This window comes from Triticum aestivum, chromosome 7B (assembly GCF_018294505.1).
Source record: "Triticum aestivum cultivar Chinese Spring chromosome 7B, IWGSC CS RefSeq v2.1, whole genome shotgun sequence".
Classification (NCBI taxonomy): Eukaryota; Viridiplantae; Streptophyta; class Magnoliopsida; order Poales; family Poaceae; genus Triticum; species Triticum aestivum.
In genome coordinates, this window is record NC_057813.1 from 241,853,092 (window position 1) to 241,872,531 (window position 19,440).

The following is a 19,440-nucleotide window of genomic DNA, read 5'->3' on the forward strand; positions in this document are numbered from 1 at the left end:
GCGCTCTAGGGGTCACACCACGGGAGACACGCGAGGAGCAGGACCCCGTGGAGGAGCGCAAGGTTGTCTCCCTAGGGGTCCTACTACAAGCCGCCAACAAGGGGTTGCATTGGTCGCCATCATGGACGAAGAAACACTGGATGGGCCGAATGTCCTACCACGAACGGAGATAACCCAGTTGGCATGCCAAAGATGTTGTGGCATTGGTGTCAACGGTGCACTGCAGGGTGATGTCGTGCGCTCTGTAACAAGTCTTGCGACACGTAGGAAGGTGTTGTCCTATCCTATGTTTGTGTGGAATGGCGGTGCACATTGGAGTGCTACCCTCTCATTTATCTCTCTCTCCATAACTTTCTTTGGACATGTGGGTTGGCGATGACGGTGGTACCATCTGATGAGCGGAAATTGGTCCGTCGTCCCATGGAGCATGTGTACATGGTACATGTGGTTCACAATGTATCCTCTGGTCTACATCAACAGCCGTGTCGACCAGTATGTGACTGCCACCAATGTGCAACTCTCCTGGGCATCACTGGGCGACAACCCGCTTTGCTTGACCTGCTAGCACCCGGATCTGGCATGTGACATTATGGGTGGCGTGTTATGTTTTTTTCCCACTGCAATGCACATGCATGTTTGCTACTCAATTTAAGAACCAACACTATTCAAAACATGCATGTCAACACACAATTCCAAACTATCAGTAGATTCAGAAGCCGCCCCACATGCTCTTCCAATCTGCATTAGCCTGAACCTCCAACCACATGAAGAGTTGACACCATGTGGTTATCGTCAGTCAGCATCCTATTGGGAAACGTAGTAGAAAACAAAAAAATCGCCCAACTATCACCCAGGAAGACTATGAAGAAGTAATAAATAGTTTGGATCATATTGTTACCGACTCCAAGTTGTAGCGGAAGAAGACGAGTCGGTGTATATCGTACTTGAAGTCCCTTTAACCGTAGATGAACGCTCCCTTGAACCGTCCATGAACAATCCCTCGAATGGAAGACCGAAAGCACGACCTCTCCATAGTTTCCAAGCGTATGGTCTTCGCGATCCGGCAGCGGTTCACCGTCCAGAGCTAATCGTCGCCAGAGAATTAGAGAAGAGAACTATGCAGGGCTTCTTTATTATGAGGATTTAGAGAGAACTAGACGAGAACTAGATCAAAAGAGAAACTAGAGGAGGCTTCAAAACTTATGATCTAGGGGCTAGCCCTGCCCCTCTATTTATATGTTGAATCGTGGGATCGCAACTTGGGGAGGGGGCCTCCCCAAAGTCGGTTTGGAACGTAAGGAAGAGACCTCCTCAGATTCCAACACGAAACGCTAAAGTTCCTGGCATTTCCGTAAACTCCAAGGACCTCGGTGTCTGGCCCAGGACTAGACGCTAGGGACCCTTGCGTCTGGGCCTGTCCTCCACAAAACCCCTTTTGCACTGACATCAAGCCTCGTGGTCCTTACCCCTTGGCCCAGCTAAAGTGTCTTCACACCAGAACATTTCTGGAAACATCTGAAACTCTTTCGGAATTCTCTTGAAACTATTTTTATGTTCCCGGAACTATTCCGAGAATATTTTCTCATAACTCTTACTCCACTAACACTCTACAGATCACGATTCCCTTAAGCTTGTGACCCTATAGGTTTGGTAAAACATAGACATGAATGAAACCCCTTTCATTCAATGACCGATAGCGGAACCGTGGACATCCATATTGATCCCTATGAATACACGAATGACATGCGAGTGAAGCTTTGGTTATAATGTGTCATTGCCTTTGCTTCACGATACTTTACAAAACCCGAGGTGAGATATATAGGGTATCCTCTTGAGTCATTCTCATGCTCACTATACCAGTCTCCTTGTTATCGGTTTTGTTCTTATTTCTCGTTGACATGTTTCAGCATCCCTGTGACCTAGTCACATGTGTCTGGCCAGGCAATGATGGATGTCTTCACACCAAGGGGGCCCTAAGAATATCTCTCCATCGTCGGAGGAGCAAATCCCACTATTGAGCTATCTAGCCCCTTGTCAAACTTATCAATGAACCTGTAAGTTGTCGTTATGATCACCGTGTTACAGATGACGTTGGAGCAACCCCAGAGTCCATCGTACGGTAAGAAGTGACTACGATATTCTCATGGTCTAAGGAACTAGATCACACGTTAACTCTATGTGTTATAACAATTAACTTGTGACGATTGTATCTCAAAGTATAACAAATAAGTTTGGGTCGATTCGATATAATCGTTCTTCCAACGTCATATTCTCAAAGTTGTTTTAAGACTATCGTTACACTTAACGATATCCTAAGATCCGGAAAACATGATCACCAACAAATACATGAGCTAGTCTTAGAGGCGAGACTAGGAATCATATTTTACCATTTATGATTCTACATGTGCATATGAGTTTTCCACTGAATCGCATATTCTAGGATCATAACAATCATAGCATAGAATATAAACTCTTAATTATAAACATGGAAATATAATAATACAATATTATTGCCACTAGGGAGTATTTCCAACACATTCCACTTCACCGCTTGATCTTCGTGTGAAAATGTCAATAAAAATGGACCAAGAAAGGGAGAATAAGAATGTCGCTCACCTCTAGTACTATATGGAAGCAGAACATAGGGGGCATAGCATGGCACGACCAAACCTGGCGTAAACATGGTGCCCAGAGCAGAGAGAGAATGGGATGCCTGTCCCAAATAGAAGCTACAACACAACACTAAACTACCCTATCCAAGAGAAAAAAACCTAACCAAGACGTTGTCCCGAAACTCAGAATACAGTACCAAACACACCACGAGCAAGCAAGATGATGCCTTCATGAAGGGGAATGACCCCATGATGTCGCTGTCGTTCGGTCTGAGGAACTGGACCTGGGGTTTCCCCCGGTGCTCGAGCAGGGGAACAAAGAAAATGCCGCGACAACACCTCTAGGAAGGGGACGACACCCGCAGGTGTCGTCGTTGCCAGCATCAGCAAGCCGGGCAGGGATTTCGCCATGGCCAATGTCTGAACAATCCCAAGGCCACTGCGACAAGATCCAAAGAAGAAAACATATCGTAAGCTAGGTCCACCATCGTCGGAAGGGGGGCTATGCCCACAACCGAAGTGGCAATAGGAGCCGTCGGAAGCAAGAGCATTGTATCTGTTGAATGATGTGATGGAAGCACGAGCATTGTATCAAATAACGGAATCACATCATTAGGAGAATGATGTGATGGACAAGACCCATGCGTATGAAAGTTCCGTTTATTGCTACTGCTTTTTTAAATGTCAAATACACATTCCTTCGACCATAAGATCATGCAACTCACGGATACCGGAGGAATACCTTGTGTGCTACCAAAAGTCACAATGTAACTGGGTGATCATAAAGATGCTCTACAGGTATATCCGAAGGTGTCTGTTGAGTTGGCGTGAATCGAGATTGGGATTTGTCACTCCATATGACGGAGAGGTATCTCTGGGCCCTCTCGGTAATACAACATCACAAGAAGCTTGCGAGCAAAGTGACTAAGGAGTTACTTATGAGATGATGTATTACGGAACGAGTAAAGAGACTTGCCTGTAATGAGACTGAACTAGGTATGTGATGCCTGCTAGAACTACGTCGGTATTTCCCCAAAGAGGAAGGGATGATGCAGCACAGCGGCGGTAGGTATTTCCCTCAGTGATGAGACCAAGGTTATCAAACCAGTAGGAGAACCAAGCAACTCTACATAAACAACACCTGCACACAAATAACAAATACTCGCAACCCGACGTGTAAAAGGGGTTGTCAATCCCTTTCGGGTAGCGGCGCCAAAGATGGCAAACAGACGTGAGAGAGTTGTAAATATTGATAGATCGAATGCCAAATAAAATAAATTGCAGCAAGGTATTTTTGTACTTTTTGGTTTAATAGATCTGAAAATAAAAGGCAAATAAAATAGATCACAAAGGCAAATAATATGAGAAAGAGACCCGGGGGCCGTAGGTTTCACTAGTGGCTTCTCTCGAGAAAATAGCAAACGGCGGGTGAACAAATTTCTGTTGGGCAATTGATAGAACTTCAAATAATCATGACGATATCCAGGCAATGGTCATTATATAGGCATCACGTCCAAGATTAGTAGACCGACTCCTGCCTGCATCTACTACTATTACTCCACACATCGACCGCTATCCAGCATGCATTTGGTGTATTAAGTTCATGGAAACAGAGTAATGCAATAAGAACGATGACACGATGTAGACAAGATCTATTTATGTAGAAATACACCCCATCATTTTATCCTTAGTAGCAATGATACATACGTGTTGGTTCTCCTTCTGTCACTGGGATCAAGCACCCTAAGATCGAACCCACTACAAAGCACCTCTTCCCATAGCAAGATAAATAGATAAAGTTGGCCAAACAAAACCCAAATATAGGAGAAGAAATGTGAGGCTATAAGCAATCATGCATACAAGAGATCAAAGAAACTCAAATAACTTTCATGGATAAAAAGATAGATCTGATCATAAACTCAAAGTTCATCGGATCCCAACAAACACACCGCAAAAAGTTACATCATATGGATCTCCGAGAAACCGTTGTATTGAGAATCAAACGAGAGAGAGGAAGCCATATAGCTACTAACTACGGACCTGTAGGTCTACAAAGAACTACTCATGCATCATCGGAGTGGCACCAATGGACATGATGCACCCCTCCGTGGTGTCTAGATTGGATCTGGTGGTTCTGGACTCTACGGTGGCTGGAATTGATTTTCGTCGACTCCCCTAGGGTTTCTGGAATATTGGGTATTTATAGAGCAAAGAGTCGGTTCATGGGGCACCCGAGGTGGGCACAACCCACCAGGGCGCGCCTGGGCCTCCTGGCGCACCCTGGTGGGTTGTGCTCCCCTTGGAGCACCCCCCCCCCCGGGCGCTTCTCTGGCCCACTAGATGTCTTCTGGTCCAAAAAAATCCACAAAATTTTTTGCTGCATTTGGACTCCATTTGGTATTAATTTCCTACGATGTAAAAAACATGCAGAAAACAACAAACTGGCACTTGGCACTATGTCAATAGGTTAGTACCCAAAAATTATATAAAATGACTATAAAATGATTATAAAACATATAAGAATGATAATATAACAACATGGAACAATAAAAAATTATAGATACGTTGGAGACATATCAGTATGGAGATACCGACGATCGAATCTTGGGCAAGTAACATACCGACGGACAAAGGGAACTACGTATGTTGTCATAAAGGTTCGACCGATAAATATCTTTGTTGAATATGTAGGAACCAATATGGGCATCCAAGTCCCGCTATTGGTTATTGACCGGAGAAGCGTCTCGGTCATGTCTACATCATTCTCGAACCCATAGGGTCCGCACGCTTAACGTTCGTTGATGATATAGTATCATATGAGTTATGTATGTTGGTGACAGAATGTTGTTCGAAGTCCCGGATGAGATCACGATCATGAAGAGGAGTTCCAGAATGGTCCGGAGGTAAAGATTGATATACAGGATGATATGGTTGGGCCAAGGGGTAAGGCCCACGGGGCTTTAGGTCGGTGCAAAAGGAAGTTTTGCGGAGGTCAGGTACTAGACGCCAGGGCCCTGGGCCATGATACATCTCCAACGTATCTATAAATTTTGATTGTTCCATGCTATTATATTATCTGTTTTGGATGTATTATATGCATTAATATGCTATTTTATATTACTTTTGGGACTAACCTATTAACCTAGAGCCCAGTGCCAGTTTCTATTTTTTTCCTTGTTTTTGAAAGGAATACCAAACGGAGTCCAAACGGAATGAAACCTTTGCGATGATTTTTCTTGGACCAGAAGACAACCAGGAGACTTGGAGATGAAGTCGGAGGAGCCATGAGGCGGCCACAAGGACGGAGGGCGCGCCCCGGCCCTTGTGCTCCCCCCTGGTGACCCTCCTGACCTAATTCTTTCGCCTATATATTCCAAAATATCCCCAAACCACCAGAGGCATATGAAAACACTTTTCCACCGCCGCAACCTTCTGTACCCGTGAGATCCATCTAGGGACCTTTTACGGTACCCTGCCGGAGGGGGATTCAATCATGGAGGGCTTCTACATCAACTCTATTGCCCTTCCGATGAAGCGTGAGTAGTTTACCACAGACCTACGGGTCCATAGCTAGTAGCTAGATGGCTTCTTGTCTCTCTTTGATTCTCAATACCATGTTCTCCTCGATGTTCTTGGATATCTATTCGATGTAATGCTTTTTTGCAGTGTGTTTGCCGAGATCCAATGAATTGTGGATTTATGATCAGCTTATCTATGAATATTATTTGAATCTTCTCTAAATTCTTTTATGCATGATTTGATATATTTATAATTCTCTTCGAACTATCGGTTTGGTTTGGCCAACTAGATTGGTTTTTTTGCAATGGGAGAAGTGCTTAACTTTGGGTTCAATCTTGCAGTGTCCTTTCCCAGTGACAGCAGGGGCAGCAAGGCACGTGTTGTATTGTTGCCATCGAGGATAAAAAGATGGGGTTTTCATCATATTGCTTGAGTTAATTCCACTACATAATGTCATCTTACTTAATGCGTTACTCTGTTCTTCATGAACTTAATACTCTAGATGCAGGTAGGAGTCGGTCGATGTGTGGAATAATAGTAGTAGATGCAGAATTGTTTCGGTCTACTTGACACGGACGTGATGCCTATATTCATGATCATTGCCTTAGATATTGTCATAACTTTGCGCTTTTCTATCAATTGCTCGGCAGTAATTTGTTCACCCACCGTATTATTTGCTATCTTGAGAGAAGCCTCTAGTGAAACCTATGTCCCCCGGGTCTATTTTCTATCATATTAGTTTCCGATCTACTATTTTGCAATCTCTTACTTTCCGATCTATAAACCAAAAATTACCAAAAATATTTACTTTACCGTTTATCTATCTCTATCAGATCTCACTTTTGCAAGTAAATGTGAAGGGATTGACAACCCCTTTATCACGTTGGGTGCAAGTTGTTTGATTGTTTGTGTATGTATTAGGTAATTTGTGCGTTGTCTCCTACTGGATTGATACCTTGGTTCTCAAACTAAGGGAAATACTTATCTCTACTTTGCTGCATCACCCTTTCCTCTTCAAGGGAAAAACCAACGCAAGTTGAAGAAGTAGGAGGAAGAATTTCTGGAGCCGTTGCCGGGGAGATCTACGCCAAGTCAAAACATACCAAGTACCCATCATAAACTCTCATCTCTTGCATTACATTATTCACCATTTGCCTCTCGTTTTCCTCTCCCCCACTTCTAAAACGATTTTCGAAAAGATTTGCCTTTTTATTCGCCCTTCTTCCATTCATCTTTTTGTTTGCCATTATGTCTTACTTGGTTTGTTTGCTCATTTGCTTAGTATAATTGTGTGTTTATTGAAAATCAAGAACCAAAAGGGTTATGGATCCTCATCCACTTGCTAATCTTTTTAAAAGATCCAATTATGATGAACCAATTGCTAGTGAATTGAGTGCACTAGATTATCTCTATGAAGTTTTGCTTGAAATTCGTGAATCTGAAAAGTGTGATGAAGTGTTGAAAGAAGAAAATTATAAAGTGATTCACGATAGTGCCTTGGATGAATAGCATGATTGCAATGATGTTATTATAAAATCCATTAATGTTAATTGTGTTAATGATATGCAAAACCCTAAGCTTGGGGATGCTAATTTTTGCTATGTCTACTACTTGTTGCAATGATCATGATTGGGGTGATTCTTCTTATGATCTTGAAAATTTATTTAAGCCCCATGATGAATATGAGATTGATAATAATTTTTGCAATAATATTGAAAGTGGGTTAGTGTCAACTTTAGATCCCACATATTTGGAGAATGTTCAATCTTATGAAATTTTGATAAAAGTGGGTTTGGGGAAGTCATGACTTTAGTTAATGTTAATCCCACTATTTTGGAAGAGTGTCAACTTCGCATGCATGTGGATCGTGTTAAGAATATGTTATGTGATAGATATATTGTTGAATTTTCTTATGATCCTACATGTAATTATTATGAGAGAGGAAAATATGGTTGTAGAAATTTTCATATTGAGATTGCTATCGTCTCTTCATGTTGAGATTGACATCGTCTCTTTCTTCTTCCTTGCATATGCTAGTTTTTGCTTGCCTTGATAATTTGTTTGCTTATAAAATGCCTATGCATAGGAAGTACTTTAGACTTAGATGTGTTTGTCACGTATTTTATGATGCTCTATTTGTGCTTCAATTCTTCTCCTTTATGTGAGCATCATTGAAATTATCAATGCCTAGCTAAAAGGCTTTAAAGAAAAGCGCTTGTTGGGAGACAATCCAATTTTTGTCCTTGCTGTTTTGCAATAAATAATTCATCTAGCCTCTGGTTAGATGTGGTTTTGTGTTTAATTTAGTGTTTGTGCCAAGTAAGACCTTTGAGATGGCTTACGGTGATAGTTGTTTTGATCTTGCTGAAAAACAGAAACTTTTGCGCCCAGGAAAATAATTTTCATTTTTTTAGAGAAGCGTGCTTTTGATCTGATTCTTTTTGCACAAGATTGGTACACAAATTTACCTGGTTTTCCTAATTTTTCAGATTTTTGGAGTTACAGAAGTATTCTAGAGTTACAGATTACTACAGACTGTTCTATTTTTGACAGATTCTGTTTTCTATATGTTATTTGCTTATTTTGATGAATCTATGGGTAGTATCGGGGGGTATGAACCATTGAAAAATTGGAATACAGTAGATATTACACCAATCCTATATACCTAAAAAATTCACCCCCACTAACCTATTTATCTAAACATACAAGCTATCCGCGTCATCAACCATGCCATCTCAATTGCGTTAGCCATTGTATCAGCTATAGCCGTGATTATCTCCACCGACCCTAATGTGCGCTACTATTAATGCCCAATTGACCATCGGTCTGTTACATGGGTTCAGCGCAATCTTCTCCCCTTCACATCCCATATTTTCTTTTCTTCCCTCCTGCCGCTCACATCTTCCACGCAAGAGGCAACCCATCGAGCCCCCTCCCGATATCTTATCCCATCCACAATACAGGGCGGCGGCGGCGGCTGGGATCCCATCTCCATGCCAAGTGCTCTCTGGCACGACCGCCAATTTGGCTTGCCTCCGTAGCACTCGAGGATTCTCTAGGGCTATGTTTCGCTGGTGTGGTGTGCATCGTCAAGACGGCGGTGCCCCGGTCCTTCCCCCATCTATGTCTTCGTTCCATCCAAGGTAGCTCCGGTGCTGCTCCTCCACCGGCCGTCTGCGCCACCCAAATCAGGCGTAACCTCTTCTTGTGTCCACCGCCCAGACATGTGCCGGCCAAGCTGGCCGCAGAAACACCAGCGACCTACATCGGAAGCATCACCGCTCATATGGATGCCACCGTGGCTGCCTCATTGCAATAGCAGGCCACCGCACGCATCCGGAAACCGTGCAGAGATAAATCTACTACACACTCCAGCTAAGTTGATAATTTTTTCTTCCCTTTTGACTATTTCCAGATAATTAAGTGTTACACATGAAGTCTTCATGAGTAATCAAGATTGGTTCATTAATATCGCAATTTCCCTTTTGATTCCTGTGATCTCCCTAATCCTCTTCACCATAGCGTCTGGGTCCATAATCTTTCTTTTCATTTATTTTTGGGGATGGCTCCGTGCACCTATATATCTTGATTTTGCAGCAGGCCGCATGCCGTCAGGAATCCATCAATTCCTGCTTCTGCTACTGCATGAAGGTTCACACTGATGTTTATTCACACTCTTGATCTTTCAAGCCCTTATTGCTGCATTCCAAGTCCTTCCCCTTCCCTTGCTGTTGTGCATTAGGATGGTCCCATATAGCTGCCTCTTGGTCTCTATTCAACCTTCTGACCGCTGGTAATCCTACACCTTGCAAAACTTCCTTCACTTTCAGTATCGGTGCCGCTTTCGGGCGCCTCAACCTGCACTTAGATCGGGAGAAAAAGGATAGCGGAGACTAGATAAAGGAAGAGGGGAAGTGGATATATCAACTTTGTATGACGCAACATGGCCAGGTAGATATGCAGCCGGCAAAAGCGTTTGCTTGGTTAGGGGAGGAGAGTTGTTGTGTCACACGTGAACTACATCATGATCTGCTGCCATCAAGAGAGACACCCAGCTCCAAAAAATAGTTTCAACTTGCAGATTTGTTGTTGACTAACCAATTTTCTCTAGCAGGTGTTGTCAATCATATTATTCTACCCCTTTGATATAGGCGATGCCTAAAATCCACTGAAGGTAACTCCTACTCCTCTGCTTTGTTAGTCGGATGCATTATTTTTGTAAGCATTGCTAAATAAGCCCTCTAAAGAAATTATCTTACAAAAAGTGCTCAAATCTTCTCTAATGGTATGCCATCAATAATCTTCTGTGTCATTCTACAAACCTTATATTTGTAATCTCTGATGTTTGCTAAATATATCTCTGGATAATCAAAATATTTTGCTAATTGCAGGTTACCTTTTTCTATATTCGGCGATTGAGTCTTAATCATTCTGATGTTTTACTGTCATGAGTTACTTCAACATATATTCAGCGGTTGAGTATAAATCATTCTGACAAGTAAATGCATGTGAACATTCAAAGGAAGATGGTAAAAAATAGTATATGATGGAATCATCTAGCAGTTCCTGGAGGTTGTGCTGTCAAGAATCGAATGCTATTTTCCCAATATATAGGCGTAAGAACATCTCCTGCTTTAATGGCCCCATTATTGAACCAAAGTTCCACCATGCTAAGTTTAAGAGCTTTCTCCCTTACCTGACATTGTCCTATGAAGTCAAATTGGCTCAGTACCTTATTTCATTCTAAAACTTACTTTTCTCGCTAATTGTTGTATCATAATTTCATTCACTGAATGTAGTAGATTGAATAAATTTGCAGAATTATGATACAACCTGAACTGGTACTACGGTTCTGTTCTCGCCATCATGCAACTTCCTGCACACTATTCTGTTTTGCCCTCCCTGTTAATGCAGATGACTGCTCGCTTTTGTGGCCAGATGAAGATAAGGAATTGAGATTCGATGCAAGTGATAAAGAAGAAGCATTACCACCTCCCAAGGAAATCTCCAATGTCTATTTGTTTTGTGTTTCTTTATCTGCTCTTTGTGTGTCAGTTATTTTGGTTCGGATGATGGAGCGGAAACACCGATAAACATTGAAATGATATAAAAAACACACAATCTTTGTATTTTTCTTCCGAGTTGTGCATTGTTCAGTTTTATAAAATGATTTTATTTTAGCTGGGAGATGACTGATTAACAAGTATATTCAAATCATCTATATTTCATTTCTCTAATATATCCTGTTATTTCTTGCTACAATTCCCACAGCAACGCGTGGGGTATCATCTAGTATAAATAAAGAATGAGTTCACAATAGTACTAAAAGTGGTGAATTATTTTTTTTATACTAACGGAGCTTATGAGATTTTCTGTTGTGAAGTTTTGAAGTTTTGGGTAAGGATTTGACGGACTATGGAATAAGGAGTGGCATGAGCCTAAGCTTGGGGATGCCCAAGGCACCCCAAGGTTATATTCAAGGACAACCAAGAGCCTAAGATTGGGGATGCCCCGGAAGGCATCCTCTCTTTTATCTTCATTTATCGGTAACTTTACTTGAGGCTATATTTTTATTCACCACATGATATGTGTTTTGCTTGGAGCGTCTTGTGTGATCTGAGAATTTGCTTTTTAGTTTGCCATAATCATCCCTGCTATACACAACTTTTGAGAGGGACACGCATGAATCGTGATTTATTAGAATACTCCATGTGCTTCATTTATATCTTTTGAGCTAGGCAATTTTGCTCTAGTGCTCCACTTATATCTTTTTAGATAACGGCGGTGGTTTTATGTTATAGAAATTGTTGAACTCTCATGCTTCACTTATATTATTTTGAGAGTCTTTAAACAGCATGGTAATTTTCTTTGGTTATAAATTTAGTTCTAGTATGATAGGCATCCAAGAGGGATATAATAAAAACTTTCATATAAAGTGCATTGAATACTATGAGAAGTTTGATTCCTTATGATTGTTTTGAGATATAGAGATGGTAATATTAGAGTCATGCTAGTGAGTAATTGTGAATTTGAGAAATACTTGTGTTAAAGTTTTATGATTCCCGAAGCATGCATGTATGGTGAACCGTTATGTGATGAAGTTGGAGCCTGATTTATTTATTGATTGTCTTCCTTATGAGCGACGGTCGGGAACGAGCGATGGTCTTCTGCTACCAATCTATCCCCCTGGAGCATGCATGTAGTACTTTGTTTTGATAACTAATAGATTTTTGCAATAAGTATGCGAGTTCTTTATGACTAATGATCAGTCCATGGATTATACGCACTCTCACCCTTCCACCATTGCTAGCCTCTCTAGTATCGCGCAACTTTCGTCGGTACCATACACCCACCAAATACCTTCCTCAAAACAGCCACCACACCAACCTATTATGGCATTTCCATAGCCATTCTGAGATATATTGCCATGCAACTTTCCACCGTTCCGTTTATTATGACACGTTCCATCATTGTCATATTGCTTTGCATGATCATGTAGTTGACATCGTATTTGTGGCAAAGCCACCGTTCATAATCCTTTCATACATGACACTCTTGATTCATTGCACATCCCGATACACCGTCGGGGGCATTGATGAACCATAAGTATAGGGGATAAAATTGTAGCTCTTTTCGATAATTAAGAGTGTTGAACCCAAGGAGGTGCACAGGGAAATGATAAGTAGATTTCAGTAAGATAATGTCTGCAAGTGCTGAAATTGTAAGTAATTGGGTAGTTTGATAGCAAGATAATTTGTAATGGGCAAGTAACGATAATAGTAGCAAAAGTGCAGCAAGATAGCCCAATACTTTTGAGGCAAAGGACAGGCCAAAATGGTCTCTTATGATAAGCAGAGCATTCTTGGAGGGTACACGGGATTTTCATCTAGTCACTTTCATCATGTTGGTTAAATTCATGTTCGGTACTTTGATAATTTGATATGTGGGTGGACCGGTGCTTAGGTGCTTTTATTACTTGAACAAACCTCCTACTTATGATTAACCCTCCCGCAAGCATCCGCAACTACAAGAACAGTATTAAGAATATATTCTAACCATAGCATTAAACTTTTGGATCCAATCGGTCCCTTACGGAATAGCGCATAAACTGGGGTTTAAGCTTCTGTCACTCTCGCAACCCATCATCTAATTGTTACTCCACAATGCATTCCCTTAGGCCCAAGTATGGTGAAGTGTCATGTAGTCGACGTTCACATGACACCACTAAGGAAATCATAACATACATACATCAAAATATCGAACACATATCAAATTCACATGATTACTTGCAACATGATTTCTCCCGTGACCTCAGGAACAAAAGTAACTACTCACAAATTATAATAATTCTTAAGATCAAAGGGGTATTAAATGGCATATTGGATCTGAACATATAATCTTCCACCAAATAAACCATATAGTAATCAACTACAAGATGTAATCAACAGTACTAGTCACCCACAGGCACCAATCTATAGCTCCGGTAACAAGATTGAACACAAGAGATGAACTAGGGTTTGAGATGAGATGGTGTTGTTGAAGATGTTCATGGAGATAGCCCTCCCCAAGATGGGAGAGTTGTTGGTGACGATGATGACGATGATTTCCCCCTCTAGGAGGGTTCCCCCGGCGGAATCGCTCCGCCGGAGGGCAAAAGTGATCCTGCCCAAGTTCCACCTTGAGACGGCGGCGCTCCATCCCGAAAGTCCTCTCCTTATTTGTTCTAGGTCAAAATGACCTATATACCAGAAGATGGGCACCGGAGGTGGGCCTGGGTGAGCACAACCCACCAGGGCGCGCCCAGGTGGGTTGTGCCCACCTGGTGGGCCCCCTCTAGTACTTGTTCGCTCCAATATTCTTCAAATATTCCATAAAAATTCTTCGTGAAGTTTCAGCTTGTTTGGAGTTGTGCAGAATAGGTAGCCTGCCGTAGCTTTTTCAGGTCCAGATTTCCAGCTGCCGGAATTCTCCCTCTTGGTGTGTACCTTGCAAATTATGGGAGAAAAGGCATTAGAATTACTCCAAAAAGCATTATTATTCATACAAACATCATAAATAGTAGTAAGAAAACATGATGCAAAATGGACGTATCAACTCCCCCAAGCTTAGACCTCGCTTGTCCTCAAGCAAAAACCAAAATTGAAAAACATGTCCACATGCTTAGAGAGAGAGAGGTGTCGATAAAAATAAAATACGGACATAGAAGTATCATGTAGATTATTATAACAACAACAAATTTAAACATAAGACTTTTATCATAGAGCTTTTTATCATAGACTTCCCATGAATAAGTGGCAATTCATCACACAATTGAATTATAAAGCATAAACTCTATTAGAAACTAACAAACTATGTTCTCAGTCAACTTTGCAACTACAATTGATCATCTTTTCAGGAAGGGTCACGTATCGGAGCCTTTAGGCAAGTCCACATACTCAACCATCATATAGTCTTCTATGATTGCTAACACTGACCGCATACACATGAGCAAAATGTTTCAACTGGACACATCTCTACTCCTAATGGACGAATTGGTTGAATAGTCCCCCCCACTTTCAACCGGTTTATTTTCAACCGGTTTTTCTTCGTCCCACCTCCCACCAGCCCCTCCCACTGGTTTTTCTCTTTTCTCGTCTGACCGGCAATACCCAACGTATTTATGGTAATCAATCATAATTAATCCACGTATCTCTACTCCTAATGGACGAATTGGTTGAATAGTCCCCCCCACTTTCAACCGGTTTATTTTCAACCTGTTTTTCTTCGTCCCACCTCCCACCAGCCCCTCCCACCGGTTTTTCTCTTTTATCGTCTGACCGGCAATACCCAACGTATTTATGGTAATCAATCATAATTAATCCACGTATAGTAATAAATCAATCCAGGTATGGTAAGGTCATAACTCAGGAAATTTTGAATATGGCAATTATATGGTAATAAATTTAAATTACCCCAAAGGCTATCAATCCAGATATGGTAAGGCCATAGCTCGGGAAATATCGAATATGGTAATAAATTTAAATTACCACCAGGTATGGTAAGGCTATCCACGTATAGTAATAAATCATATAGTAATAAATCATAATTAATCCACGTATAGTAATAAATCAATCCAGGTATGGTAAGGTCATAACTCAGGAAATTTTGAATATGGTAATAAATTTAAATTACCCCAAAGGCTATCAATCCAGGTATGGTAAGGCCATAAATCGGGAAATATCGAATATGGTAATAAATTTAAATTACCCCAAAGGCTATCAATCCAGGTATGGTAAGGCCATAACTCGGGAAATATCGAATATGGTAATAAATTTCGATCTGTTTCATCTCAGCCTCCAGCCCCGAGAGGAGCCGCCGCCGAGAGGAGACGCCCCAGCCCCGAGAGGACCCACCGCCGCCGCCGCCGCCGAGAGGAGACGCCCCAGCCCCGATAGGATCCGCCGTCGCCGCCGCCGGGGAACAAGGTCGCCGCCGCCTCCCTCGCCCGCGGCCATGATGACCGATCTGGCGTTGGCACCGCAGATCACCCTCTGGTCCATGGCCTCGACTAGGTACGAATCCCTCCTCCACTTCTTCAGGTTTGGTTATTTCCGCATCTTGATCTGATTCGGACGTGTGTGCAGTTTGCTATGATCTGGCGACGAGGATGCAAGGAGAAGCTGATGCGGTTTCAAGGGGCCGTGAGGATGCCCACCATGAAGGCGTGTCTGGGATGATGAATGTGATATCCGCCAGGTCCCCGTTGCCGTCGACTGGCGGCGGCCACCGTCTCCTCTTTCATGGCGTCATCGGGGCCTTCCCCTGCCAAGCGTAGCGGCTCCTTGGCTGGATCACCGTCGCACACCTCACCGGCGTGGTCGGCAAGATCTGCATCTTGATCCTCGCCACTCTCTACCCTCTTGCAGGTAATAGGCTTTCCGCCCCCTCTTTTATCTCCGGCGTTCTCGTGTGCACGGATTGTGAGCGTGAAGGAATATTTCTCTTCTATTTCATGGTGCTGCTGTGCTCCTTCTGCTTTCACACTGCACATATATAGATTCTTCAAAGGAATTGGATGCTGATAATATCAACTAAGTTCCCTGAATGTGACATATATTCTTCCCTCGCTTTGAATTGATTGCCCCAAACAATATATCTCTGGTTGACAGTCATGGCCTATTATTATTGTTGTTAATTTACAACACTCTGCGCTGTATTGTCCAATCATGGTCCAAACTTCAACTTGGTTGTGGATTCATTGTATGTACCATATGCTGTTCATAGCTACAAAATTGCAATCTCGCGAAAATGTTCTTGAATACAGTAATTTTTTTGTCACATAACCCATATGCTGATGATAAAGTTTGTTGTATGAGCTTGTGGCATAGTGATCAGACAGGTGGCAGGTATGCATTCAGATGTTGCAGCTCTAAGGAAGGGTAGTATATGGCACATGGCTTCATGGGTTGTTCAACAAGAAGTGTTTTGGGCATATTCGAAAGGCAATCTTGTGAAAATTATAGATCGATTTTCTTATTCCGTCATCAGCTTCTATTGATATGGGCGATACAAAAAGTTCAGCACTGAATTTTAGTATGTTAACTTGCAAGATTTCTCACGACTATGTTTTTTTGTTATAGGTTTATAAATTTCGAAATATAGTTGCAGCTTCACGGAATGGACGGCCCAAATTATGTTAGTGTCTATATGTTTACTTGGTGGTGGTCTAGCGTGAGTGACACCTGCATCTGTAACTTACCCATTGGATGTTCTTCGAAATCACCTGACAACACAGGTGATGCTTTTCTTCCTTTCGTGATTTGTGAATAACACTAAGCCAACCAGTCAATCAATATAACTTCCAGTTAGAACTTAGAGCATCTTTACCTAACGCTTTCATGCAATGTAGCTTTACAGACCAAAGGAACAGGTTTTAGTAAGCTAAACTTTCATGTCTATAAAATTCTGCAGAAAACCACTAGGTATTACAAGGGCATCTTTCACACGTTGTCTACAATTTGTAGAGAAGAGAATAGTAGAGGATTGTATAAAGGCCTTTGGTCCACCTTATTGGTAAGCCGTATGTTTCTGCTGAGAATTGTTTTTTAGTTGACTTCCCAGTAACTTTTATGTGTTACAGGGAGTTGGACCTGATATATCAATCAATGTTTATGTATATGAATCCCTGAGGTCTCATCGGAAAATGGAAAGTTGAATGTCAAACTGTGCGACCAATGATTTGGTATGGTACCTCCCTCTTCTCTCTTCTACGAACCCTATAACACACGTCTCAAATCTTAATTTCTTTTATCCTATTGCAGGTTAATTCCAGTTGGGTGTGTTAACCTACAGTAATCAATCAAGTCAACAAATATAACAATGATACTTTGTCTTCTGATTTTTGGTGATGATTTTTTTTGTGACTGAACTAACAGGAGTTGAAGCATGTGTTCTTTTTTTTATATGACTAGATGCATATGAACTGAAGCTCCATAATTTTCTTTTCAAGTCGACATTGGTGGCAACCAATACAATTAGCGTTATTTACAACCAATGAAGTCTTATAATTTTCTTTCTTAGAAATATACAGTGACGCTGACTATCATTTAGTAGCTCTACAGGCACTAGCCAAAAACAATAATGTTTATTTATTTAACCACCAAATAGAACAATAGGTTATTCTGCATTGTGGGTACACAAATCACAACACTATATTTCAGCTGTAGAAATCTATGTGGATGCCTGCTGATATTTTAAGCCTACATATTGCCGATTTGGTTTGAGTAATGCTTGAAGCATAATTTACTTCCTAATGTGCAAATAGCAGTATCATTTTTTGTCAAGAAACTGAGAAGACGGAAGAGAGTTGGTGTTGTCAGTGTGGTGAGCCTATGCGGCAACCACAAGGCTGAAGTCTGCTTTGATCGTTATTCAAGATTTGAGCCTTGGCTCCGGTTTTGATAGCTCTATATCAGTAAGTTTAGTCCAGTAACTATTTTAAGTATCTTTACTGTGCATAGTTGCATACATTTTATTCATGGATTAGTCTTGGTAATATTAACATTTGAAAAGCAATTTTTGTGTGACCATTTTTTCATCTTAGTATCTCCATCTACCAGCAAAAGTCAACGTGCACAAACCTGTATTTAACATGCAACATGAGATAGTGTGCATCGAAACTATGCTTATGTTTGTGACATTCATGTGGCATCTCATGCAGATAGATTTTATTATCCATTTCTGTAGCATGCAATGTTTATTTTCTTCTTTTGGTCCATAATCCCTCCTAAAAGTAATATAAGAGTGTTTAGATCACTAAAGAAGTGATCTAAACGCTCTTATGTTTCTTTACATATGGAGTACATGTCATGATTGTTGGATAACATGCAGACTTTCAGCGAGTTTTTGTTCTCGGACTTGGGATCCACAGTCCAAAGTTGATTGGTGGATCAAGTGAACTTGGTGCATCTCCATTCAAGCTGGAGTACAATTACCGGCCTGCTTGTTTAGCGCAGTCTCCACAATCATACAAGCAAATGAGCAGCTGGCGACCCAACACACAAAGTTTCTATCTTCTTATTTTCTATACAAGTAGCAGCTGGCGCAGCGGTGGTGTTGATGAACGACACCCAATGCAGAGGCGACAGTTACCATAGGGAAGAGGTCAAGAACATCTAGCTCTTGTGGTGTTCCTCCTCATTATTGTCATCGCCATCAACAGCAACAATGACGACCGGCTCATGAGACAGCTACTAGAGAGGGAGCGAGGAAGGGGGAGACAAATCTTTCAGGTACAATGGTATGACAACCATGTTCTGAACTATCAATGAGATTTGGTGCTAAGTCAGCATCGTGTTTTATCCAATCTATCAAACACCATAAGTTTCATGTCAAATGTGTTGTACAAATGTTCTTCCATAAATATGGTTTTAGTCCTTCATATTTTAGTATCGTTGTAAATTTATCCATTCACATATCACTCTGAGAAACATTTTTAATTGGGGGAAGGAAGAATGGGAGAAAAGAAGAGTGCTTTGACGTAAAAAAAGAAGTCGTCAATATAGCCTGTTGCAACACACGGCGTTCTACTAGGAGATGCAAGTGGAGTGGAACAATGAAAATACATTGCATCAAATACATTTTTTGATTGTTACTGTAATTTTTTTCTATACATGTGAAATTGGAACCATAGGAGCAATACTTGGACCATAGGAGCAATACATGCTCACTGTTGAATAGGAGCATAGGAGCAATTCATAGGAGCATAGGAGCATAGGAGAAATTGGAACCATAGGAGCAATACATGCTCACTGTTGAATAATTTGTATAT

At 41.4% G+C, this 19,440-nt stretch overlaps 1 pseudogene; it reads left to right on the top strand.

Moving 5' to 3' along the window:
• Positions 1-16,336: 16,336 nt before the first annotated feature.
• On the top strand, positions 16,337-17,325 carry LOC123157864 (mitochondrial substrate carrier family protein B-like; annotated as a pseudogene).
• The last annotated feature ends 2,115 nt before the right edge of the window (positions 17,326-19,440 follow it).